Here is a 7500-nt window from a genome sequence, read left to right on the forward strand (position 1 = left end):
CTTGGAGATCAAGCTGACTTCTTATAATCTTGATTCAAATATGCTTAACTCTGTATGATAAAGTCCCTATTTGTGATTCTTTCGTTCACTCTTTTTTTATCTATTTAATAAATATCTATGGTATTTTTAAAACGAATGGCTTAGACCGTCAATATTAGTTCCTAATTCTTCACAATCCCTCCAAAAAAAGAAATCTTTCCCGAGCGGCAGCATGAAACAACTTCACTTGACAATCCCAATCTGGAATCATTCGAAATTTTTGCGACGAGACAAAATATTCATTTGCTGGATTAAAAATCAGGTCATTTTGAGCACTATTTCACTCACATTTTTTATACAATTCCAGTTCACGAAAATATCTTGGTTGATTTCAAAGCAAACGGGAAATTTATCATTCAGAGCACTTTCGCAATGAGTATATTAATTGGGAAACTTGTGGTATGTGGAGGAATACAGAACATAATGATTTACATTAACTAAGTGGCTTAACTTTGAGCCGAGCAAATGCTGTTATTAAGTATCGTTTCTAACATATCCTCCAAACACTCAAAATACATCGACTCACAAATTATTATTTTTTTTTTTTTCAAATCATCCATTACTTGGAACAGCATCTAATTGCAACAAAATAATCCCGTCATCTTTATTTTGTGATGACTATCTCCAATTTCACCCTAGGTCCTTGGTAATTATCAAGCTTTTGCGATAAAGATTAAATTAGCAACGTAGCAAAGATTTTACTGTAAATGTTTAATATTCTAGTGTAAATGTTAATTCTAACTATTCTTGGCCACGCATGCAAGAGATGAGACGACAAAACTCTCCAAAAAGGGAATGTAAAAAAAATTGACGAATAAAGGGCAAGTGGCTTGCGATCTAAAGACTAAGATGGCACATTCTGTTATATCTGAATGACTTGAGAAATATTTTACAGTAAAGTATCCGTATGTATCACAAAATGTTGTGATCTATGAATATCTAAAGGCCGATGGAAGTCTTCACAAGTCAATCAGTTTAAAAATACCGACAAGTTTTTGGAAGCATAATGCAATAAATTTTATTGGAAACATTGCCGTATCAAGCAAAATCTTTTTTTGATTTGCATGAATGTCTAAAAATGAAATTATATGATGGCTCGCACATTTCCTAAGAAGAGCAAACCTTTATATGTTTTGGCATGGTAACACTAGAGACCTCTGACGAAAGATTTCCCTGGAGTGTCGGGGGACTTATGAATCCAAGTGTACAATGAAGCAGCGTTAACTGCTAAATTGTACAACTGTCAGACCTCTCTTTAGCTTCCCGTGACGTGTATTGGAAATTATGAAGCCAACTTCCACCTAAAGGTACGTTTTGCACGGAGCGATTGTTGTGAGCGATCATCGCTGAACACTAATTACATTTATTCCTAAGCTATGGGGCTGTTTTGCAACGAACGGTTATCGCTACAGTTGCGAGCGATCATCGATGGCCCCAAAATAATCGCTCGTTGCAAAACCGCCCCATAGGAATAAATGTAATTAGTGCTCAGCAATGATCGCTGGGATGACCGCAACAATCACTGCATGCAAAACGTACCTTTACAAAACAATTTTATTGCAACTGTTTACATATAAACATAATTAATTAAAAACTTGACGAAAAACTGACATAACTCAGTCCTATTTAGAAAATTATTTGTAATGTAAAAAAAATTGTTTCTTTAACATTCACAAGGACAAAGTTTTGGAACTACTAATTGCACCGCTTTTTAACTCCCAAATGATAGTCTTTTTGAATTACTGTATTTCAAAATGTTACATCTACATAAACTTGGACGTCGCATGCTCTCCGTATATATGGGGATAATGTTCACGAAAGACCAGCTGAGCAATCGGGGTCTGATCAGAAATCAGAGGCATCGCCAAAGGATACTGAAAACTCTGCTGCAAATGGTTGCTCAAATAATCAGTCGTCTGAGGGGTTACTGTTCGCGAGGGCGAATGGAAGCAGATGGCCTGGTTTGTCTTCTGTTCTACGTGACCGCAGTCGACCCAGCGATGCACCCATCTGTAAACGGTGCCTGTGCTGGTGCCCGTCAGCTGGGCGATCTTGCGTATCGTTGCTCCCCCGAGCCAAAGCCAGACCATTTCGACTCTGTCTTGCATGGTGGTCCGCGCGTGTTTTCGACGTTCGTCCGACATTCCCCAACCTGCGTGGTACACAATACCACAGTCAATACTGTCGAAATTTTGGTTGTAAGATATCAAACGATTACTTCTTTCTTATTTTACTAGGGATGCTCCGAATACAAACTTAAACAACTTTGAACAATCGTTCAAAAGGCTCGACTGTAAATGTCACAGTTATGCCTTCCACAAATTCAAACAGTTTGCTCTTTTTGCTAAATATTGAATGGTAACTTTTTTATAATAGCGATGCAACGAATGTAAACTAATCACAACTTAGAACATCAATCGTTTAAAAGGATTGAATTAAATGCCACAAATTCAAACAGTTTGTAAGAACGCAAGCTTTACTACAACAATGAAAACAGCACAAGGATGCAATCATAGAAAACATAGTGTTTGTATGGGGAAGGATTTCTGGTAATAGTTGTATAAATTATTCGAAATGACATTGGTGAATTAGATAAAATAATATGATTTTCCAGTTACATCTTTAAGCTTATCTTCAGTAGTCGTTTATCTATCATCATTTCTAGAGTATTATATTTCTAGTGATTTTAATATAGAAGGGAGCTAACCGATTTTGTCCTATTGCAATTATGAATTTTCCTTTTATCTTCAATAAATCTTACGTGGAACTTAATTTCAAGTACTTTTATTCTAAATAACTGTCCTTGAAATTTTTCAGATAAACGGATACAAATCAATAAATTATTCAAAATCAGCAAAATTTTCATCTCATGATCCAGTGTTTAACATTTGACCAGATTTGTATTGCGTAATACACTAAACTGAAGAGTACATAAACAAGACTTTATCACTCCATTTCTTTGATTGACCATTACATAAAATTGTGCAATTCTAAATTCTTAAAGGCCTAAGTTTGTTGTTACCATTATCATATGAGTCATAAAGACATTATTATTATTATTATTATTATTATTATTATTATTATTATTATTATTATTATTATTATTATTATCAAAAGGAGGAGATTAACCAATCAATTAGTTAAACTTGATTCTTAAAGAGCTGGCTATAAAGAAGATAAGAAGTCCACAGATGTGGTACCACAAGTCTGGTAGATCTAACTGACCTTTCCTCAGAGAAGAGAAAACAAATTAGGCATAAAATAAAGTGTCATCTTACCTAAAACCTACTTTACTCTATTCTAGCCAATTAATTCCCAAATATGCCTTACTTGCTCTATCTAGTAGATCCCTTTTGTTAGTGTTGTCAGAGTGAAACGAACCTCCAAGCTCCTTTTAATGACGGTTATGTAGTCGATACAGAAGGGAGAAGATGCAATGAACAGAAATGGATGCAGATATCTGACTCAAGAGGCCGACCGTGCTATACAGTGGGACTAATAAGGTCAAAATAAGAAAACGTAGCGCGAAAAGGCCAAAAGCCCAATCGGAGGGAAAAAATTAGTAATTGCAAAATACTATATATCATTTGTTCATTACTTCCCGCATAGTTTATCTATACCCTTATTTCCTTTCCTCTCAGGGCTATTTTTCCCTGTTAGAGCCCTAGGGCTTGTAGCATCCTGTTTTTCCAACTTGAGTTTCAGTTTAGCTAATAATAATAATAATAATAATAATAATAATAATAATAATAATAATAATAATAATAATAATAAACTATACGTTGAAAGAAAAAAACCAAGGGAAATACAAACGAGGAGACATCTAGAATACATAAACTCTTCAATAATTCCTGTATCTCTTTTTACTGTCTCAGACTCTTAGTGCAGAGACGGATGGATGGACAGCAATTGAGGCCTACCCCCAAAGAACTAGGTCCAAGAAGTCCATTCAAGGAATGCCGGCAAGTGGATGAAAGGTTGTCTGAAGTGTGACAGTTTAAAAACAAAATATAATTTCACGCGTTGGTAAAAATTGTATAATATACCAAGATTTCACATTCTTTCCAAATGAAGGAATGTGAAAAATATATATAAAAGAAAGGGAATTCAGAACTGGCGCTATAGTCTGCTGCAAAAGCATGCACTCATGTTGGTAATCCCGGATAAAAGAGGGTTGAACTTACAACAAATCTTTTTGACTATACAAGCGGCAAAGAGACCTAATGTAACAAAGCTCAACTGGAAAATCAGTAATCAAATGAGAAGATGTATAAAATAAAGACTCACGAAGTTAACATCAATTGGTACTGTTTTTTTTTTTTTTTTTTTTTTTTTTTTTTTTTTTTAGTGTCAACTATTTTACTACTATTCTTCTATGTCAAAACATCTTGAAGTGAACATGAAACAATGTAAAATAATCGTACGAACGTAAGTTTTACTTCCACATTTTCATTAACGTTTAGCGAATTCATGTATTTCCAGGCTTGTGAGACAACAAATCAACTGATATGACTGAAGATATAAGAAAGCTTTCTCGTATTACAGGTCATTCTCTTTCAAACCTATTCCACAAAACAACTTGTAAACTATGTGACGGAAGACGTATTACATAACAGTATACAGACCTTGTGAAAACGGAAACCATTATTCTACGACACAACACTTCCCTAAATATAGGAAAACCTCAAATACAATTTTTGTGAGGAAACTCCAGCGAAAATTGTTAGAAGCCATCTGAGCGACGGTCATCAGATAGTGAAATTCTATGGGTAAAGCAGAGTTAATCCCTATGGATTTTAAACATTTATATATTACGAAATAAAATTCAATCCAAACTAAAAGTCAAGTAAATAATTGGAATTAATATTAAACACCTGTTTTCATTATAAATCAAGATGTAGGCTATGTCTACTATAGGCTCTAGAGTTTTCATATGTGCGGCCTCAAGACAGTCGAAAGACTGACGATACTAAGGCTTTCGAAAGGAAACAGAAGGCTTTCTTGTTTTCTGAGTGCTTCAATAATGTGAATTTGACAATAAACGAGTAATATGCGGTGTGAAATACTAAGTAGGGTTCCCCTGCTATATAGGACCAGAAAAACAGCCATAAGATAAAGAGGTCAATATTACGATCAACTCCAATACCTTGCTCCGTGATATTGACATATAAAGCGATACCTATGACTATAACGTCGACATCCATTTTTTTATTATTTCAATACGGCTACATATTAGGACCTGTTTACCATCTCCTTTTCGTAGTAGATACCTATGTGCAAAGGATTAAATTACGTTAACCTTACGAGTCTGATATCTTGATTTCTAAAATAAAATAAATATATAGGCAATTCCGGAACTGGTATTATGAGGAAAATAATATGGATCCAAACCATCAGGCTAGACTTCGTTAATTGTGGTTGAATGCCATGTGTCAGTATAATGGGAGTTACTGTATTTATATATACAAAGTCAATATCAAATAAGAGAGAGAGAGAGAGAGAGAGAGAGAGAGAGAGAGAGAGAGAGAGAGAGAGAGAGAGAGAGAGATGTTTACGAAGTCCATGAAAGTCCAGTGACATTCAAGAAAGGTAAGTTAACAAAAATATCGAAATGGACATAACTTAGCAATATCTTAGTATCATAAAGGAATGCAACTGATTACAGATAAAACAAAGCCAAGTTCAAAGAGGAAACAGAAATTAATGATTCTCATACGCGAGGCAATAAGAAATCTTACTTAGGAAACAGATCATTTCACGTTTTCCTTCTATTTGCAAATTAACAACTGCAACTCATTAACCCCTATTCAAACATGGATGATATCAGAAGATTACAAATGACCTAAAATTTTCCTTTATCTCTCTCATGTTGTCTTGCTTAACTCTAATAAATTTATAAATTAATTTCTCTGACGATTCTAGGGATTCCAATGAGTAATCTATTCTCGCGGATCAATCAGGTTTTAAGAATATATCAATAACATTTACACAAATATGTTTCTATACTGTACAGACACGTATAATAAATACAACGTAACTTATATCCACATGCTCTCTCTCTCTCTCTCTCTCTCTCTCTCTCTCTCTCTCTCTCTCTCTCTCTCTCTCTCTCTCTCTCTCTCTCTCTCTCATTACAAAACAATACTATACAAAAGAAAATGCACTTGAAAAGTGAAGTACACAGTACATATATTTTCGAAGTAATTAAAACACTATGAAAGGCAATTATGATTAAAATACGAATAAGTTATTCACAATAAATAATACCAAATAATAAATGAAAACATGGAAACCAATCGTTTGCAAAGCGCATCTCGCAAGTATGAAAAGAGACATAGTCTTACTTCCAAACCAACCAGGAGAAACACGACCGAAGACGGGAAGTGATCCAAACCCTCTGGAAGAGTTCCGAGAAGCAAGAGCGTCTTGAAAGGTGTGAGTCTTTATCACCTGAGAGGGAGGAGTTAGTCTTTGCTTTCCCGCTTTCGAAAGCACCAAAGACCAATTGGGTGCTCATTAGACTTTGCCCTTAGTTCTCATTGGTCAATGAGATAATCGTGTTGTTCTATAAAAAGCTGATTGGCTTCTTTGCTGTAGGAATAAATAATTAAGTTGAAGAGAAGTGTACGTGAAACAGGATCGTGTTTGAAACCAAGTTTCAATTTTTCTTTAAATTATTCCTTAGAGTGCTTATAGGGGTATAATCAAAAGTGAAGTTAAATGAATGAACATATCCGGAAGCTATACGTTAAAATGAGAATCTCTTTTATTACATGTTTTGATGTTGCAGTTTTTATGCCGCTCTGCACACACCAATAAGTACAGATTGTTTAATAAAGTTATCACATATAACAGCATATTTTCCTCCCCAGTTCAAAATTAACATAATTTTGCTTCTTGATGACTAATTACCACGAGACTTAAGAAATTTAAACTGACCACATTGAACTGCTTCTTTATGAGTACATATTCAGCTCCTAATGTTTCCTAGGAGGTTTGTTAACCAAAGTAGACCTCAAAAAAAAAAAAAAAAAAAAAAAAAAAAACACCCAAATGCAACACTAAGGAATATAGAAGCCTTAGGTGTCATGGATGATTTGATGTGTTACATAACAATGTTCAACAGAAGCAATATTTCGATGTGTATTCAATGCACATTTTATTGTAAGGTTTTTCTTAGAATTATTTGTTTATACAAGTCATTTATGGAGTATAAATTAAAATTTCCTTTTAATTTTTACAAAAGTAGGATGTTTTTTTTTGGGGGGGAGGGGGGGGGGGGTCAGTCCGAAGGTACAGTAAAATCAAACTCGTCTCATATCAAATAAAACCTGCAAAATATAGCACATGGATATTGGACTTATTACTTCAGTGACTCGTACTTATGCCAAACTACTACAAAATTCATCTGCTTGATACTTTTCCTGACCATACCGATCCTTATACAATTCTAAAGTTATC

At 34.4% G+C, this 7500-nt stretch overlaps 1 protein-coding gene across 3 annotated transcripts in view; it reads right to left on the reverse strand.

The window, feature by feature from the left end:
• The window catches only part of LOC137627398 (glutamate receptor 1-like), a 36828-nt gene extending 30303 nt beyond the window's left edge, over positions 1-6525 (reverse strand). Inside the window, exon 1 of one of the 3 annotated variants that reach the window (XM_068358483.1) lies at positions 6384-6525. The gene's annotated coding sequence lies outside the window, so the exon portion shown is untranslated. The remainder of the gene's footprint in view (positions 1-6383) is intronic. The other 2 variants (XM_068358484.1, XM_068358485.1) reach the window with 2 other exon arrangements.
• Between the last annotated feature and the right edge of the window lie 975 nt (positions 6526-7500).

This window comes from Palaemon carinicauda, chromosome 35 (assembly GCF_036898095.1).
Source record: "Palaemon carinicauda isolate YSFRI2023 chromosome 35, ASM3689809v2, whole genome shotgun sequence".
Lineage (NCBI taxonomy): Eukaryota > Metazoa > Arthropoda > Malacostraca > Decapoda > Palaemonidae > Palaemon > Palaemon carinicauda.